This window comes from Bombina bombina, chromosome 4 (assembly GCF_027579735.1).
Source record: "Bombina bombina isolate aBomBom1 chromosome 4, aBomBom1.pri, whole genome shotgun sequence".
Taxonomy (NCBI): domain Eukaryota; kingdom Metazoa; phylum Chordata; class Amphibia; order Anura; family Bombinatoridae; genus Bombina; species Bombina bombina.
Window position 1 is genome coordinate 756,035,713 of NC_069502.1, and position 17,751 is coordinate 756,053,463.

Below are 17,751 nucleotides of genomic sequence, written 5' to 3' on the forward strand. Positions count from 1 at the left end.
CCTTACTCTCCAATAGCAAAAGGAAATGTGTGCTTTTTTTTCCACTATGCAATTTGCTACCCAGCTTTCAGTATCTGGCCCATCAATGTACTTTCCTCATTACGTGCAGAATGTGCAAAGCATTGGAAATCAATAGCAGCGCCAAATGATGCAGGCTGGGTCCAGAGCAAAGGTCATATTTAATGGAACAATATAGAATTACAGACAACACTGCAGAGATCTGTTGCAATTATGAATATTATATATTTTTTTTAAAAGATTGATTCCCACTTGCAATTTTGACATGATGTTTTATAATGTATTTAAATGTATCAACATATTACATAGTGTCTACAGGAAAATTAAAAGGGACATGAAACCCACAAATCTTCTTTCATGATTCAGATAGAGAATACAATTTTAAACAACATAATTTACTTCTATTATCTAATTTGCTTTATTCTTTAGATATCCTTTGTTGAATAAATAGCAATGCACATGGCTGAGCCAATCACACGAGGCATCTGTGTGCAGCCACCAATCAGCATTTACTAAGCCTATCTAGATATGCTTTTCAACAAAAGAGAATGAAGCAAATTAGATAATAGAGTGCCATTTTAAACAACTTCCCAATTTACTTCTCTTTCTAAAGCATGAAAGAAAAAAATGTGGGTTTCATGTCCCTTTAAGACAAAAATAAAAATGGGTTGTTTAGACTTGTTTAAAAAAAAGCAAAGATTCTCCAGGAATTCACACTGTGACCCTAATTTTTTTTGTATTTGATTTGGTTCCATCATGTTTTCAAATGTATTTTTTTTTTTTAACTGAAACTATGGAGATGAAGACATTAAAAAAAACAACAAAAAAAAAACAGCTAATTTTGCTAGTCCTGCTGGTCTCTTTGCTATTTATAAAATCAATACTACAATACAATAATACAATCAAAAACACATAGCTATTGTAGCACCTCGAAGCATCAAAACCCTTATTTGTCAATACTGATCTTTTTTTTAAAAAACACTTTTTTCCATTTGACAATTTGATTTGGTTCTCTGTTCACTCACATCCTCAACTAAAAAAAAATATATTGTTTTAAAAGATAGATAATCCCTTTATTAACAATTCCCCAGTTTTGCACAGAAAACACAGTTATATTAATACACTTTTTACCTCTGTGATTATCTTGTATCTAAGCATCTGCAGACTGCCCCCTGATCACATGACTGTATCTAATGACTTGCATTTAAGCCAATCAGTGTTGTGTTAGAATACACAGGCGTCAGCACAATGTTATCTATATAGCTCACATGAACTAGCTTCCTCTGATGTGAAAAGCAAATACAAAAGCATTTGATCATGGGGCTGTCTTTAGGGACTTAGAAACAGATAGAAATTTAGAGGTTTAAAGGTTATAAAGTATGTTAATATAACCATGTTTTTTGTGCAAAGCTAGGGAATGGGTACTAAAGGCATTATCTATCTTTTTAAACAATAACAATTTTTGTGTTGACTGTCCCTTTAAGTCATTAAAGGGATAGTCTAGTCAAAATTAAACTTTCATGATTCAGGTAGAACGCACAATTTTTAAACATCTTTCCAATTCACTTCCATTATCTTAACCCCTTCGTTATAGTACAATAGTGTTAACATCTGAATGAATTTCCGATGTAAACACTATTAGTAAAAATTAAATCAAGCGATCGTTGATGAGATCACGTGATTTCAAGGCTGGCATCGGATCATGGGGGACTGCCTACGCTGCTAGGCACGGCCCTCCAAGCTGTTTTTTTTACTTTGTCGAAGGGGGAAGCTGCAGGACACCGTATATAGTAGGACGTTCCAAGCCGTCCTACCGGTGTTAAAGCCCATCGCCGTTAGGATGGCAGTTTTTTTTTTTTTTCCATTCTGTTTTTTTTATTATTATGTACACAGGAAATGGCAGCACAAGCGTACATAAACAAGAGTGTAAGATCGATCAAAGAGACGATATTGTCCTTAATTTATTTTATACAATGTATAAATTTACAAGGAACCAATTTTTTGGTTCCATCCTATCTAACGCAGACATAATTGTCTTTTGTTTTATGTGCCTTAAATGTCCTACTCTTTCTTTTGTCTTTCTTTTTTGCTTAAGGAACTTTGTTGATTGGTAACTATGTTCATGAAATGTACTTTGTGCTGAGATTTAAATAAATGGTGAAAAAAAAAAAGGGATGGCAGTGAAAGGGTTAAATGTGCACAATATTTTTATATATACACCCACTTTGAGGCACCAGCTCCTACCGAACATGTGCAAGATCTCACAGAATAAATGTACAGGTGGCCCTCGTTTTACAACAGTTCAATTTACACCGTTTCAGAATAACAACCTTTTTTCCAGTCATGTGACTGCTATTGAAAAGCATTGAGAAGCAGTGCATTTATTATAATAGCCAGTAGGTGGAGCTGTCCGCTTGTGTTGCAGCAAAGCCAAGCAAGCTGAAATTAATCAGTTTAACCAGACCTGAGCTATCAAGCAGATTTCAAAGGAACAAGATCTTCCTGTCTATAACTCAGTCCAGATTGGAATGCATAGAAAGAACTGTTTGCAGAAAAATGCAAGTGAAGTCTGTGTTGTGTGATTATTTTATTAGGTTTATAATGCTGTTTAGCAAATGTTTTTGTTCATTTAACTTAGTTTAATTATATATTCTGTGTTGTGTGATTATTTTATTAGGTTTATAATGCTGTCTAGCATTTAAAGTCTTCATTTCAAAGCTTTAAAAATAATGTATTAGGTGTTACTTATGACAATTTTGAGAGGGATTTGGAACCTATCTCCCTCACTTCCCATTGACTTACATTATAAACTGGGTTTCAATTTACAATGGTTTCGATTTACAACCATTCCTTCTGGAACCTAACCCCGGCGTAAACTGAGGGCTACCTGTATATGGTGATGCAGGAGGAAAGAAAAATAAAATCTACTACACATTTTAAAATTCAAACTAAGTGCTATTGCATTGTCCTTTTATTATGCATTATTGAGTATCCAATTCTACTCTTTAACGGTCCTTTAAAGGCTCTAATTGCTTTATTGCTTGCATATAATAAAACTATGTGTAACCATTTTGGAGATTAGAGTGAGTGGCAATGTACTGCAGATCTGAAGCTGAACAATCCCAGTTATCTTGTGTGTGTATAGCCACCAATCCCTGGCCATGTTTATCTCTGAAGCAAAAATGCATTGCAGTCCTGAAACTCACGTAACGCCATTTGTGCTGCAATTGTTTTTCAAAAGGCAATCACTCTCACCATGTGCTTTACTTGGAAGAGCCAATCTGGACTAGTTTCTGGAGTAGACAAGCTAGCCACTGTCATTATGTTATCATTGTATTGCAGTGTGCAATTCAAGTTCTGAAAACCTACCATTTTCATAGTTAAATTACATGTAAAGGGGGCAAAATAAACAATGGAAGTATGCAAAGTTGTTGTTATTTTTACTACACATTATTAAACTTTTCATATTAGTTCTCAAGGTGTTAACTGTCCCTTAAATCACACTGTAAGGGGACAGAGAGCTGCCATTTTGTTTGTAGTGCAAACTTACTATTTGCACATGAACTTCCTGTGGAGTTATTAAATCCCCCTTCCTCCGGTCACATTCCCACCTCCTCACCCAGTGAGCTTAAAGGGACACTGAACCCAGTTTTGTGTGTGTGATTCAGATAGAGCATGCAATTTTAAGCAATTTTCTAATTTACTCCTATTATCACATTTTCTTCATTCTCTTGGTATCTTTATTTGAAATGCAAGAATGCAAGTTTAGATGCCGGCCCATTTTTGGTGAATAACCTGGGTTATTCTTGCTGATTGGTGGATACATTCATCCACCAATAAAAAAAGTGCTGTCCAAAGGTCTGAACCAAGAAAGAAGCTTAGATGCCTTCTTTTTCAAATAAAGATAGCAAGTGAACGAAGAAAAATTGATAATAGGAGTAAATTAGAAAGTTGCTTAAAATTGCATGCTCTATCTGAATCAGGAAAGAAAGAATTTGAGTTCAGTGTCCCTTTAAAGGGGGACACGAAACACTTTTTTTTATGATTCAGATAGAGCATACAATTTTTAAGCAACTTTCTAATTTACTCCTATTATCAATGTTTCTTCTTTTTCTTGGTATCTTTATTTGAAAAGCAGGAATGTAAATTTAGGAGCCAGCCTATTATATGGTTCAGCACCTGGGTAGCAATTGTTAATCCAAAAATGGGCCGGTCCTAAGCTTAAATTCCTGCTTTTTTCAAATAAAGATACAAAGAGAACGAAGAAAAAACATAATTTATGTAAGAACTTACCTGATAAATTCATTTCTTTCATATTAGCAAGAGTCCATGAGCTAGTGACGTATGGGATATACATTCCTACCAGGAGGGGCAAAGTTTCCCAAACCTTAAAATGCCTATAAATACACCCCTCACCACACCCACAATTTAGTTTAACGAATAGCCAAGAAGTGGGGTGATAAGAAAAGAGCGAAAGCATCCAAAAAATAAGGAATTGGAATAATTGTGCTTTATACAAAAAAATCATAACCACCACAAAAAAGGGTGGGCCTCATGGACTCTTGCTAATATGAAAGAAATTAATTTATCAGGTAAGTTCTTACATAAATTATGTTTTCTTTCATGTAATTAGCAAGAGTCCATGAGCATGAGCTAGTGACGTATGGGATATAAATACCCAAGATGTGGAACTTCCACGCAAGAGTCACTAGAGAGGGAGGGATAAAATAAAGACAGCCAATTCCGCTGAAAAATTAATCCACTACCCAAATCAAAAGTTTCAATTTTAAAAATGAAAAAAAAAAACCCTGAAATTATAAGCAGAAGAATCAAACTGAAACAGCTGCCTGAAGTACTATTCTACCAAGATCTGCTTCTAAAGAAGAGAAAACATCAAAATGGTAGAATTTAGTAAAAGTATGCAAAGAAGACCAAGTCATTGCTTTGCAAATTTGATCAACAGAAGCTTCATTCTTAAAAAGCCCAGGAAGTAGAAACTGACCTAGTAGAATGAGCCGTAATCCTCTGGGACGGGGAATAATCCGACTCCAAATAAGCATAATGAATCAAAAGCTTAACCAAGATGCCAAAGAAATGGCAGAAGCCTTCTGACCTTCCTAAAACCAGAAAAGATAACAAATAGACTAGAAGTCTGTCTGAAATCTGAGTAGCTTCAACATAATATTTCAAAACTCTTACCACATCCTAAAGAATGTAAGAATCTTACCAAAAAATTCGTAGGATTAGGACACAAGGAAAATACAATAATTCCTCCACTAATGTTGTTAGAATTCACAACTTAGGTGAAAATTGAAATGAGGACAGCAAAAAAAACACCTTATCCTGATGAAAAATCAGAACAAGGAGATTCACAAGAAAGAACAGATAATTCAAAAACTGTTCTAGCTGAAGAGATGTCCAAAAAGAACAATACTTTCCATAAAAGTAATGAATGTCCAGAGCAAGCATATGCTCAAAATAGAAGAACCTGAAAAAACCTTCAGAACCCAATTAAGACTCCAAGGAGGAGAAATTGGCTTAATGACAGGTTTGATACGAATCAAAACCTGAAAAAAGTGATGAATATCAGGAAGTAACACTGCCTTATCCTGATGAAAAATCAGAAAAGGATATTCACAAAAAAGAGCAGATAACTCAAAAACTCTTCTAGCAGAAGAAATAACCAAAAGGAACAATACTTTTCCAAGAAAGTAATTTAATGTTCAGAAAATGCATAGTTTCAAACGGAGGAGCCTGTAAAGCCCTCAGCACCAAATTGAGACTCCAAAGAGGAGAGATTGAATTAATGACAGGCGTGATATGGACCAAAACCTGTACAACACAATGAATATCAGGATGATTAGCAATCTTTCTGTGAAAAAAGAACAGAAAGAGTAAAGATTTGTCCTAACAAAGAACTGAAGACAAAATCTTATCCAAACCAACCTGAAAAAATAATAAAATTCTATGAATTTTAAAAGAATGCTAAGAAAAGTAGGTCCTCCATAATATTCAAATGCATTATCCCAAATAATGAAACTGACTGTCTGAAATAAGGAATATTGAACATCCTGAATCAAGGCAAATAAATGTTTAAACACATATATTTAGAACTTTATATAAAAGTGCCCAACCATCGCTTAGAGCAGAGCTTTCCAAACTTTTCATGTTGGTGACACACTTTTTAGATCTACATCATTTCGCGACACAGTAATTCAGTTGTACTAGCAAACAGGAGGTTAAACTAACTTGTTTTAAGATATACGGACAGATACATAAATTATATAATAACAAAATGCATTTACAAGTAACAGTATGTATGTGCAAGAATTAAAAAAAAGTTTAATACCACCAATAGCTACTTACTATTTTAATGGGATGTATGAGGTTAATGAGATGAACACAGTTTCAGAATATTTGGTGTAATATTAGATAAAGACACTCGCATTCCATCATCAAGCATTTTTAAGCTTCCACTTTCTATCCATATATCAAGAGCAGGAGCAGCAATGCACTACTGGGAGCTAGCTGCAAAAAACACACTGACTTCTGACTTCAGCTCATCGTTTAAGCTACCACCCTCAGAGCTCTGTGAGTCCGACTGACTACTGCCCGCGCTGCAAACACACTGCTGTCCCACTCCCGCGCTGCAAACACACTGCTGTCCCACTCACTGGCTACACTTGCAGTCACAAGCTAATTAAGGAGACTACACGTGCAGTCAGGAGTCAATGTGCCGCCAAATCCGCCAATGGTAATAGTTTCAGTTCCCACTGAGCTGTGCCAATTGGTTAAGATGATCTGTGACCCACTAGGTATCAATCACGTGTCAACCATGTGATATGTGTAGCAGGCAGGTGGAAAGTCAGAAACCAAAAAACAATAATAAAAAAAAAATGTAATTTAAAAAATTTTGTGCTGAAGCAGAGACACACCTACACACTGCTGCCGACACACTAGTGTGTCCCGACACAGTTTGGAAAGCACTGGCTTAGAGTGTCACAAAAAAAACATAATTTATGCTTACCTGATAAATTCCTTTCTTCTGTTGTGTGATCAGTCCACGGGTCATCATTACTTCTGGGATATAACTCCTCCCCAACAGGAAATGCAAGAGGATTCACCCAGCAGAGCTGCATATAGCTCCTCCCCTCTACGTCAGTCCCAGTCATTCGACCAAGAATCAACGAGAAAGGAGTAACCAAGGGTGAAGTGGTGACTGGAGTATAATTTAAAAGATATTTACCTGCCTTAAAACAGGGCGGGCCGTGGACTGATCACACAACAGAAGAAAGGAATTTATCAGGTAAGCATAAATTATGTTTTCTTCTGTTATGTGTGATCAGTCCACGGGTCATCATTACTTCTGGGATACCAATACCAAAGCAAAAGTACACGGATGACGGGAGGGATAGGCAGGCTCATTATACAGAAGGAACCACTGCCTGAAGAACCTTTCTCCCAAAAATAGCCTCCGAAGAAGCAAAAGTGTCAAATTTGTAAAATTTGGAAAAAGTATGAAGCGAAGACCAAGTTGCAGCCTTGCAAATCTGTTCAACAGAGGCCTCATTCTTAAAGGCCCAAGTGGAAGCCACAGCTCTAGTGGAGTGAGCTGTAATTCTTTCAGGAGGCTGCTGTCCAGCAGTCTCATAGGCTAAACGTATTATGCTACGAAGCCAAAAAGAGAGAGAGGTAGCAGAAGCTTTTTGACCTCTCCTCTGTCCAGAGTAAACGACAAACAAGGAAGAAGTTTGGCGAAAATCTTTAGTTGCCTGCAAGTAGAACTTGAGGGCACGAACTACATCCAGATTGTGTAAAAGACGTTCCTTCTTTGAAGAAGGATTTGGACACAAGGATGGGACAACAATCTCTTGATTGATGTTCCTGTTAGTGACTACCTTAGGTAAGAACCCAGGTTTAGTACGCAGAACTACCTTGTCTGAGTGAAAAATCAGATAAGGGGAATCACAATGTAAGGCTGATAACTCAGAGACTCTTCGAGCCGAGGAAATAGCCATCAAAAACAGAACTTTCCAAGATAACATTTTTATATCAATGGAATGAAGGGGTTCAAACGGAACACCCTGTAAGACGTTAAGAACTAAGTTTAAACTCCATGGTGGAGCAACAGCTTTAAACACAGGCTTGATCCTAGCTAAAGCCTGACAAAAGGACTGGACGTCTGGATTTTCTGACAGACGTCTGTGTAACAAGATGGACAGAGCTGAAATCTGTCCCTTTAATGAACTAGCTGATAAACCCTTTTCTAAACCTTCTTGTAGAAAAGACAATATCCTAGCGATCCTAACCTTACTCCAGGAGTAACCTTTGGATTCGCACCAGTATAGGTATTTCCGCCATATTTTATGGTAAATCCTTCTGGTAACAGGCTTCCTAGCCTGAATCAGAAAAACCACGTTTTGATAAAATCAAGCGTTCAATTTCCAAGCAGTCAGCTTCAGAGAAGTTAGATTTTGATGTTTGAATGGACCCTGTATCAGAAGGTCCTGTCTTAGAGGTAGAGACCAAGGCGGACAGGATGACATGTCCACTAGATCTGCATACCAAGTCCTGCGTGGCCAAGCAGGTGCTATTAGAATTACTGATGCTCTCTCCTGTTTGATTTTGGCAATCAATCGAGGAAGCAGCGGGAAGGGTGGAAACACATAAGCCATCCTGAAGTTCCAAGGTGCTGTCAAAGCATCTATCAGAACTGCTCCCGGATCCCTGGATCTGGACCCGTAGCGAGGAAGTTTGGCGTTCTGGCGAGACGCCATGAGATCTATCTCTGGTTTGCCCCAACGTCGAAGTATTTGGGCAAAGACCTCCGGATGAAGTTCCCACTCCCCCGGATGAAGAGTCTGGCGACTCAAGAAATCCGCCTCCCAGTTCTCCACTCCCGGGATGTGGATTGCTGACAGGTGGCAAGAGTGAGACTCTGCCCAGCGAATTATCTTTGATACTTCCATCATTGCTAGGGAGCTTCTTGTCCCTCCCTGATGGTTGATGTAAGCTACAGTCGTGATGTTGTCCGACTGAAACCTGATGAACCCCCGAGTTATTAACTGGGGCCAAGCCAGAAGGGCATTGAGAACTGCTCTCAATTCCAGAATGTTTATTGGAAGGAGACTCTCCTCCTGATTCCATAGTCCCTGAGCCTTCAGAGAATTCCAGACAGCGCCCCAACCTAGTAGGCTGGCGTCTGTTGTTACAATTGTCCAGTCTGGCCTGCTGAATGGCATCCCCCTGGACAGGTGTGGCCGATGAAGCCACCATAGAAGAGAATTTCTGGTCTCTTGATTCAGATTCAGAGCAGGGGACAAATCTGAGTAATCCCCATTCCACTGACTTAGCATGCATAATTGCAGCGGTCTGAGGTGTAGGCGTGCAAAAGGTACTATGTCCATTGCCGCTACCATTAAGCCGATCACCTCCATGCATTGAGCTACTGACGGGTGTTGAATGGAATGAAGGACGCGGCATGCATTTTGAAGTTTTGTTAACCTGTCTTCTGTCAGGTAAATCTTCATTTCTACAGAATCTATAAGAGTCCCCAAGAATGGAACTCTTGTGAGAGGAAAGAGAGAACTCTTCTTTTCGTTCACTTTCCATCCATGCGACCTTAGAAATGCCAGAACTAACTCTGTATGAGACTTGGCAGTTTGAAAGCTTGAAGCTTGTATTAGAATGTCGTCTAGGTACGGAGCTACCGAAATCCCTCGCGGTCTTAGTACCGCTAGAAGGGCACCCAGAACCTTTGTGAAGATTCTTGGAGCCGTAGCCAATCCGAATGGAAGAGCTACAAACTGGTAGTGCCTGTCTAAGAAGGCAAACCTTAGATACCGGTGATGATCTTTGTGGATCGGTATGTGAAGGTAAGCATCCTTTAAATCCACTGTGGTCATGTACTGACCCTCTTGGATCATGGGTAAGATTGTCCGAATAGTTTCCATTTTGAACGATGGAACTCTTAGGAATTTGTTTAGAGTCTTTAAATCTAAGATTGGCCTGAAAGTTCCCTCTTTTTTGGGAACCACAAACAGGTTTGAGTAGAACCCTTGTCCTTGTTCCGACCACGGAACCGGATGGATCACTCCCATTGTTAACAGATCTTGTACGCAGCGTAGAAACGCTTCTTTCTTTATCTGGTTTGTTGACAACCTTGACAGATGAAATCTCCCTCTTGGGGGAGATAATTTGAAGTCTAGAAGGTATCCCTGAGATATGATCTCTAGTGCCCAGGGATCCTGAACATCTCTTGCCCAGGCCTGGGCGAAGAGGGAGAGTCTGCCCCCTACTAGATCCGGTCCCGGATCGGGGGCTCTCGGTTCATGCTGTCTTTGGGGCAGCAGCAGGTTTCCTGGCCTGCTTGCTTTTGTTCCAGGACTGGTTAGGCTTCCAGCCTTGCCTGTAACGAGCAACAGCTCCTTCCTGTTTTGGTGCAGTGGAGGTTGATGCTGCTCCTGTTTTGAAATTCCGAAAGGGACGAAAATTAGACTGTCTAGCCTTAGCTTTGGCCTTGTCTTGAGGTAGGGCGTGGCCCTTACCTCCCGTAATGTCAGCGATAATTTCTTTCAAACCGGGCCCGAATAAGGACTGCCCCTTGAAAGGTATATTAAGTAATTTGGACTTAGAAGTAACATCAGCTGACCAGGATTTTAGCCACAGTGCCCTGCGTGCCTGTATGGCGAATCCTGAGTTCTTAGCCGTAAGTTTGGTTAAATGTACTACGGCCTCCGAAATGAAAGAATTAGCTAGTTTAAGGACTCTAAGCCTGTCCGTAATGTCGTCTAGCGTAGAGGAACTAAGGTTCTCTTCAAGCGACTCAATCCAAAATGCTGCCGCAGCCGTAATCGGCGCGATACATGCAAGGGGTTGTAATATAAAACCTTGTTGAACAAACATTTTCTTAAGGTAACCCTCTAATTTTTTATCCATTGGATCTGAGAAAGCACAGCTATCCTCCACCGGGATAGTGGTACGCTTAGCTAAAGTAGAAACTGCTCCCTCCACCTTGGGGACCGTTTGCCATAAGTCCCGAGTGGTGGCGTCTATTGGAAACATCTTTCTAAATATTGGAGGGGGTGAGAACGGCACACCGGGTCTATCCCACTCCTTAGTAACAATTTCAGTTAGTCTCTTAGGTATAGGAAAAACGTCAGTACTCGCCGGTACCGCAAAGTATTTATCCAACCTACACAGTTTCTCTGGTATTGCAACAGTGTTACAATCGTTGAGAGCTGCTAAGACCTCCCCTAGTAGTACACGGAGGTTCTCCAATTTAAATTTAAAATTTGAAATATCTGAGTCCAATCTGTTTGGATCAGAACCGTCACCCACAGAATGAAGCTCTCCGTCCTCATGCTCTGCGAGCTGTGACGCAGTATCAGACATGGCCCTAGCATTGTCAGCGCACTCTGTTCTCACCCCAGAGTGATCACGCTTGCCTCTTAGTTCAGGTAATTTAGACAAAACTTCAGTCATAACAGTAGCCATATCTTGTAATGTTATCTGTAATGGCCGCCCAGATGTACTAGGCGCCAAAATATCACGCACCTCCCGGGCGGGAGATGCAGGTACTGTCGCGTGAGGCGAGTTAGTCGGCATAACTCTCCCCTCGCTGTTTGGTGAAATTTGTTCACATTGTACAGATTGACTTTTATTTAAAGTAGCATCAATACAGTTAGTACATAAATTTCTATTGGGCTCCACCTTGGCATTGGAACAAATGACACAGATATCTTCCTCTGAGTCAGACATGTTTAACACACTAGCAAAAAAACTTACAACTTGGTTATAATCTTTTTTAGCAAAAAAACGCACTGTGCCTCAAAGAGGTACTAACGATTAAATGACAGTTGAAATAATGAACTGAAAAACAGTTATTGCATCAAACTTTAAAACAACACAACTTTTAGCAAAGGTTTGTTCCCATTAGTAAAAAACAACACTAATTAAATTTGTACATAAGAAAACAAAACAACGTTTTTTATACACAGTCACTATAAGAATTCTCACAGCTCTGCTGAGAGAATTTACCTCCCTTCAAAGAAGTTTGAAGACCCCTGAGATCTGTCAGAGATGAACCGGATCATGCAGGAAATATAAAAGTAGCTGACTGGAATTTTTTGATGCGTAGCAAAGAGCGCCAAAAACGGCCCCTCCCTCTCCCACACAGCAGTGAAGAGAAACGAAACTGTCACAATTAAAGCAAAAAAACTGCCAAGTGGAAAATAATACCCAAATATTTATTCACACAGTACCTCAGCAATGTAAACGATTCTACATTCCAGCAAAAACGTTTAACATGAGAATAGTTATTAAAAGGATTAGTGACTTTTAACACAGTAGTTCCGGTGAAATACCATCCCCAGAATACTGAAGTGTATACATACATGTCATTTTAACGGTATGGCAGGCTTTTCTCATCAATTCCATTCAGAAAATAAAAACTGCCACATACCTCAATGCAGATTCATCTGCCCGCTGTCCCCTGATCTGAAGCCTTTACCTCCCTCAGATGGTCGAGAACAGCAATATGATCTTAACGACTCCGGTTAAAATCATAGTAAAAAATCTCTGTCAGATTCTTCCTCAAACTCTGCCAGAGAAGTAATAACACGCTCCGGTGCTATTTTAAAATAACAAACTTTTGATTGAAGTCATAAAAACTAAGTATAATCACCATAGTCCTCTCACACATCCTATCTAGTCGTTGGGTGCAAGAGAATGACTGGGACTGACGTAGAGGGGAGGAGCTATATGCAGCTCTGCTGGGTGAATCCTCTTGCATTTCCTGTTGGGGAGGAGTTATATCCCAGAAGTAATGATGACCCGTGGACTGATCACACATAACAGAAGAAAACAGAATTTATGCTTACCTGATAAATTACTTTCTCCAACGGTGTGTCCGGTCCACGGCGTCATCCATTACTTGTGGGATATTCTCCTCCCCTACAGGGAAAGGCAAGGAGAGCACACAGCAGAGCTGTCCATATAGCTCCCCCTCTAGCTCCGCCCCCCAGTCATTCGACCGACTGTTAGGAGAAAAAGGAGAAACTATAGGGTGCCGTGGTGACTGTAGTGTATAAAGACAAAAAAAATTTCAACCTGATTAGGAAAACCAGGGCGGGCCGTGGACCGGACACACCGTTGGAGAAAGTAATTTATCAGGTAAGCATAAATTCTGTTTTCTCCAACATTGGTGTGTCCGGTCCACGGCGTCATCCATTACTTGTGGGAACCAATACCAAAGCTTTAGGACACGGATGAAGGGAGGGAGCAAATCAGGTTACCTAAATGGAAGGCACCAAGGCTTGCAAAACCTTTCTCCCAAAAATAGCCTCCGAAGAAGCATAAGTATCAAATTTGTAGAATTTGGCAAAAGTGTGCAGAGAATACCAAGTCGCTGCCTTACATATCTGATCAACAGAAGCCTCGTTCTTGTAGGCCCATGTGGAAGCCACAGCCCTAGTAGAGTGAGCTGTGATTCGGTCAGGAGGCTGTCGTCCGGCAGTCTCATAGGCCAATCGGATAATGCTTTTTAGCCAGAAAGAGAGAGAGGTAGCAGTAGCTTTTTGATCTCTCCTCTTACCAGAGTAAACGACAAACAAAGATGAGGTTTGTCTAAAATCTTTTGTTGCTTCTAAATAGAACTTTAAAGCACGAACAACATCTAAATTGTGTAATAAACGTTCCTTCTTTGAAACTGGTTTCGGACACAGAGAAGGAACAACTATTTCCTGGTTAATATTCTTGTTGGAAACAACTTTTGGAAGAAAACCAGGCTTAGTACGCAAAACAACCTTATCTGAATGGAAAACCAGATAGGGTGGATTACACTGCAAAGCAGATAATTCAGAAACTCTTCTAGCAGAAGAAATAGCACCCAAAAACAGTACTTTCCAAGATAATAACTTAATATTTATGGAATGTAAAGGTTCAAACGGAACCCCTTGAAGAACTGAAAGAACTAAATTTAGACTCCAAGGAGGAGTCATGGTTCTGTAAACAGGCTTGATTCTAACCAAAGCCTGAACAAAAGCTTGTACATCTGGCACAGCTGCCAGTCGTTTGTGTAACAAGACAGATAAAGCAGAAATCTGTCGCTTTAGAGAACTAGCGGACAACCCTTTATCCAAACCTTCTTGGAGAAAGGAGAGAATCCTTGGAATTTTTATTTTACTCCAGGAGAATCCCTTGGATTCACACCAACAGATATATTTACGCCATATTTTATGGTAAATCTTTCTAGTCACAGGTTTTCTGGCTTGGAGCAGAGTATCTATCACAGAATTCGAAAACCCACGTTTGGATAAAATCAAGCGTTCAATTTCCAAGCAGTCAGCTGCAGAGAAACTAGATTTGGATGTTCGAATGGACCTTGTACTAGAAGATCCTGTCTCAAAGGTAGCTTCCATGGTGGAGCCGATGACATATTCACCAGGTCTGCATACCAAGTCCTGCGTGGCCACGCAGGAGCTATCAGAATCACCGAGGCCTTTTCCTGTTTGATCCTGGCTATGAGCCTGGGAAGGAGAGGAAACGGTGGAAACACATACGCTAGGTTGAACGACCAAGGCGCCACTAATGCATCCACTAGAATCGCCTTGGGATCCCTGGATCTGGACCCGTAACAAGGAATCTTGAAGTTCTGACGGGACGCCATTAGATCCATGTCTGGAATGCCCCATAATTGGGTTAACTGAGCAAAGACCTCCGGGTGGAGTTCCCACTCCCCCGGATGGAAAGTCTGACGACTCAAATAGTCCGCCTCCCAGTTGTCTACTCCTGGGATGAGAATAGCAGATAGATGGCAGAAGTGATTCTCTGCCCATTGGATGATCTTGGTTACTTCCTTCATCGCTAGGGAACTCTTTGTTCCCCCCTGATGATTGATGTACGCAACAGTCGTTATGTTGTCCGACTGAAATCTTATGAACCTGGCTTTCGCTAGCTGAGGTCAAGCCAGGAGCGCATTGAATATTGCTCTTAGTTCCAAAATGTTTATCGGGAGAAGCGACTCTTCCCGAGACCATAGGCCCTGAGCTTTCAGGGAGTCCCAGACCGCACCCCACCCCAAGAGGCTGGCGTCGGTCGTGACAATGACCCACTCCGGTCTGCGGAAACTCATTCCCTGAGACAGGTGATCCTGGGTCAACCACCAGAGAAGTGAGTCCCTGGTTACCTGGTCTACTTGAATTTGGGGAGACAAGTCTGTATAGTCCCCATTCCACTGATTGAGCATGCACAGCTGTAATGGTCTTAGATGAATTCGAGCAAAAGGAACCACGTCCATTGCTGCGACCATTAGTCCTATTACTTCCATGCACCGAGCTATGGAGGGTTGAGGAATAGAATGAAGAACTCGACAAGCGTTTAGAAGCTTTAACTTTCTGACTTCTATCAGGAAGATCTTCATTTCCATAGAATCTATTATTGTTCCCAGAAACGGAACCCTTGTGGACGGTGACAGTGAACTCTTTTCTATGTTCACCTTCCACCCGTGAGATCTGAGAAAAGCCAACACAATGTCTGTGTGGGCCCTCGCTTTGGAAAGAGACGACGCTTGGATTAGGATGTCGTCTAGATAAGGTGCTACAGCGATGCCCCTCGGCCTTAGGACCGCTAGAAGGGACCCTAGCACCTTTGAGAAAATTCTGGGAGCGGTGGCTAAACCGAATGGAAGAGCCACGTGAAGGATGGAACTCTGAGGAAATTGTTTAATATCTTTAAATCCAGGATTGGCCTGAAAGTTCCCTCTTTTTTGGGAACCACAAACAGGTTTGAGTAAAAACCTAGACCTTGTTCCCCGGAGGGGACTGGGTTTATCACTCCCATCTTTGATAGGTCTCTTACACAATGTAAGAATGCCTGTTTCTTTATCTGGTCTGAAGATAAGTGAGACAGGTGGAATCTTCCCTTTGGAGGAAGTCCCTTGAACTCTAGCAGGTATCCCTTGGAGACTATTTCTAGTACCCAGGGATCCGGAACATCTCTTGCCCAAGCCTGAGCGAAGAGAGATAGTCTGCCCCCTACCAGATCCGGTCCCGGATCGGGGGCTACCCCTTCATGCTGTCTTGGTAGCAGCAGCAGGTTTCTTGGTCTGTTTACCCTTGTTCCAGCCTTGAATGGGCTTCCAAGCGGGTTTGGGCTGGGCCGCGTTACCTTCTTGTCTAGCGGCAGTGGAGTTATTAGCCGGTCCGTTCCTGAAATTGTGAAAGGAACGAAAATTAGACTTGTTCTTAGCCTTAAAAGGCCTATCCTGTGGGAGGGCATGGCCCTTACCCCCAGTGATGTCTGAAATGAAAGGAATATTAAGTAACTTAGTCTTGGACGACACATATTAAGTAACTTAGTCTTGGACGACACATCTGCCGACCAGGATTTTAGCCAAAGCGCCCTCCGCGCTACTATAGCAAAACCTGAGTTTTTCGCCGCCAATTTCGTTATTTGAAAAGCGGCATCCAATATAAAGGAATTAGCTAACTTTAATGCGTGAATTCTGTCCATGACTTCTTCATAGGAAGTCTCTTTCTGGAGCGACCTTTCTAGTTCCTCGAACCAAAAGGACGCCGCTGAAGTGACAGTAATAACACACGTAGCTGGTTGAAGGATGAACCCTTGTTGAACAAAAATCTTTTTAAGCAATCCTTCCAATTTTTATCCATAGGATCTTTGAAAGCGCAGCTGTCCTCTATAGGAATAGTTGTGCGCTTGAAAGGGAGACAAAAGGAGGCGCCACAATAGTGTGAAATCGTAGGTAAAGGGACCCCCACAAAACGATACAGGATCACTTACTGGATATAAAGCACTTGAGAAGTGCCACAGGTGCAGGCTGAACTATTCAAAGCTGTCCAGCGAGCTTATCCTTCCGGTCAAACAGCCAAAGGGTGAACTTCAGATTGCCCCACACGTATTGGGATAAAAGATGAGCCAAACAAAAGTGGATTCCCACTTGGAAAGAAAATCCAGCTATATATAGGGCTAAAAAATAGTTCAAAAGTCGGATCGACTAGTGAAAGCAATAATAAAACAAGCGTGATGACAAATAGGTAAAAATATAACCAAAAAGTTTATTTGAACCTCATACACTACGCGTTTCCCGGTCACAACAACCGTTTCATCAGGTGTAAAGAGCTAACAGTCATCACACTATTTGTAACAAATCTCGGCGTTCCAAAAATTCCATTGCGCATGCCCATTGAAGCCATGAACCAATGAGATAAAAATCTGAGCCGGCACAATTTCGGATAGGTCATACATTGGGGGTGTGTGATACCAGCCTCCACCACGAGTGTTACCTGTCACTCAAATGACGTCACTATAGAGCACGGCAAGTGTATACTAGCTAAAATACGCCGGCATAATGCTTACTAATATAAAACTACACTAATATGGTCACATAGGGAGAGATCACAAAATTAAGATTCCCTCATGTGATCCCGATAGTGGCCTAGATGTCTCTTTCATTTTTGGAATAGATTAAATAATATAAATAAAATGTAGCATCCTTCTAATTCTTAAATAATATATATATTAAATATTGTATATACGGTCAGTGGGGAGTATATAAATATAAAAATATATATAAAATATATATATAAAAATATATATATAAAATAATGTCTTAAAATTCTTCTTTACGACAATCAAAAATATAAAATAAAATAATAACTGTTATTACATATAGCCCTAAGGAGTATTCCTGGCCTAATGTTAAAAACTCGATGT

The 17,751-nt window shown here is 40.6% G+C and overlaps 1 protein-coding gene across 2 annotated transcripts in view; it reads right to left on the bottom strand.

The window, feature by feature from the left end:
* Window positions 1-17,751, bottom strand: part of CNST (consortin, connexin sorting protein) — a 405,923-nt gene that overhangs the window by 79,821 nt on the left and 308,351 nt on the right. The window lies entirely within an intron of this gene.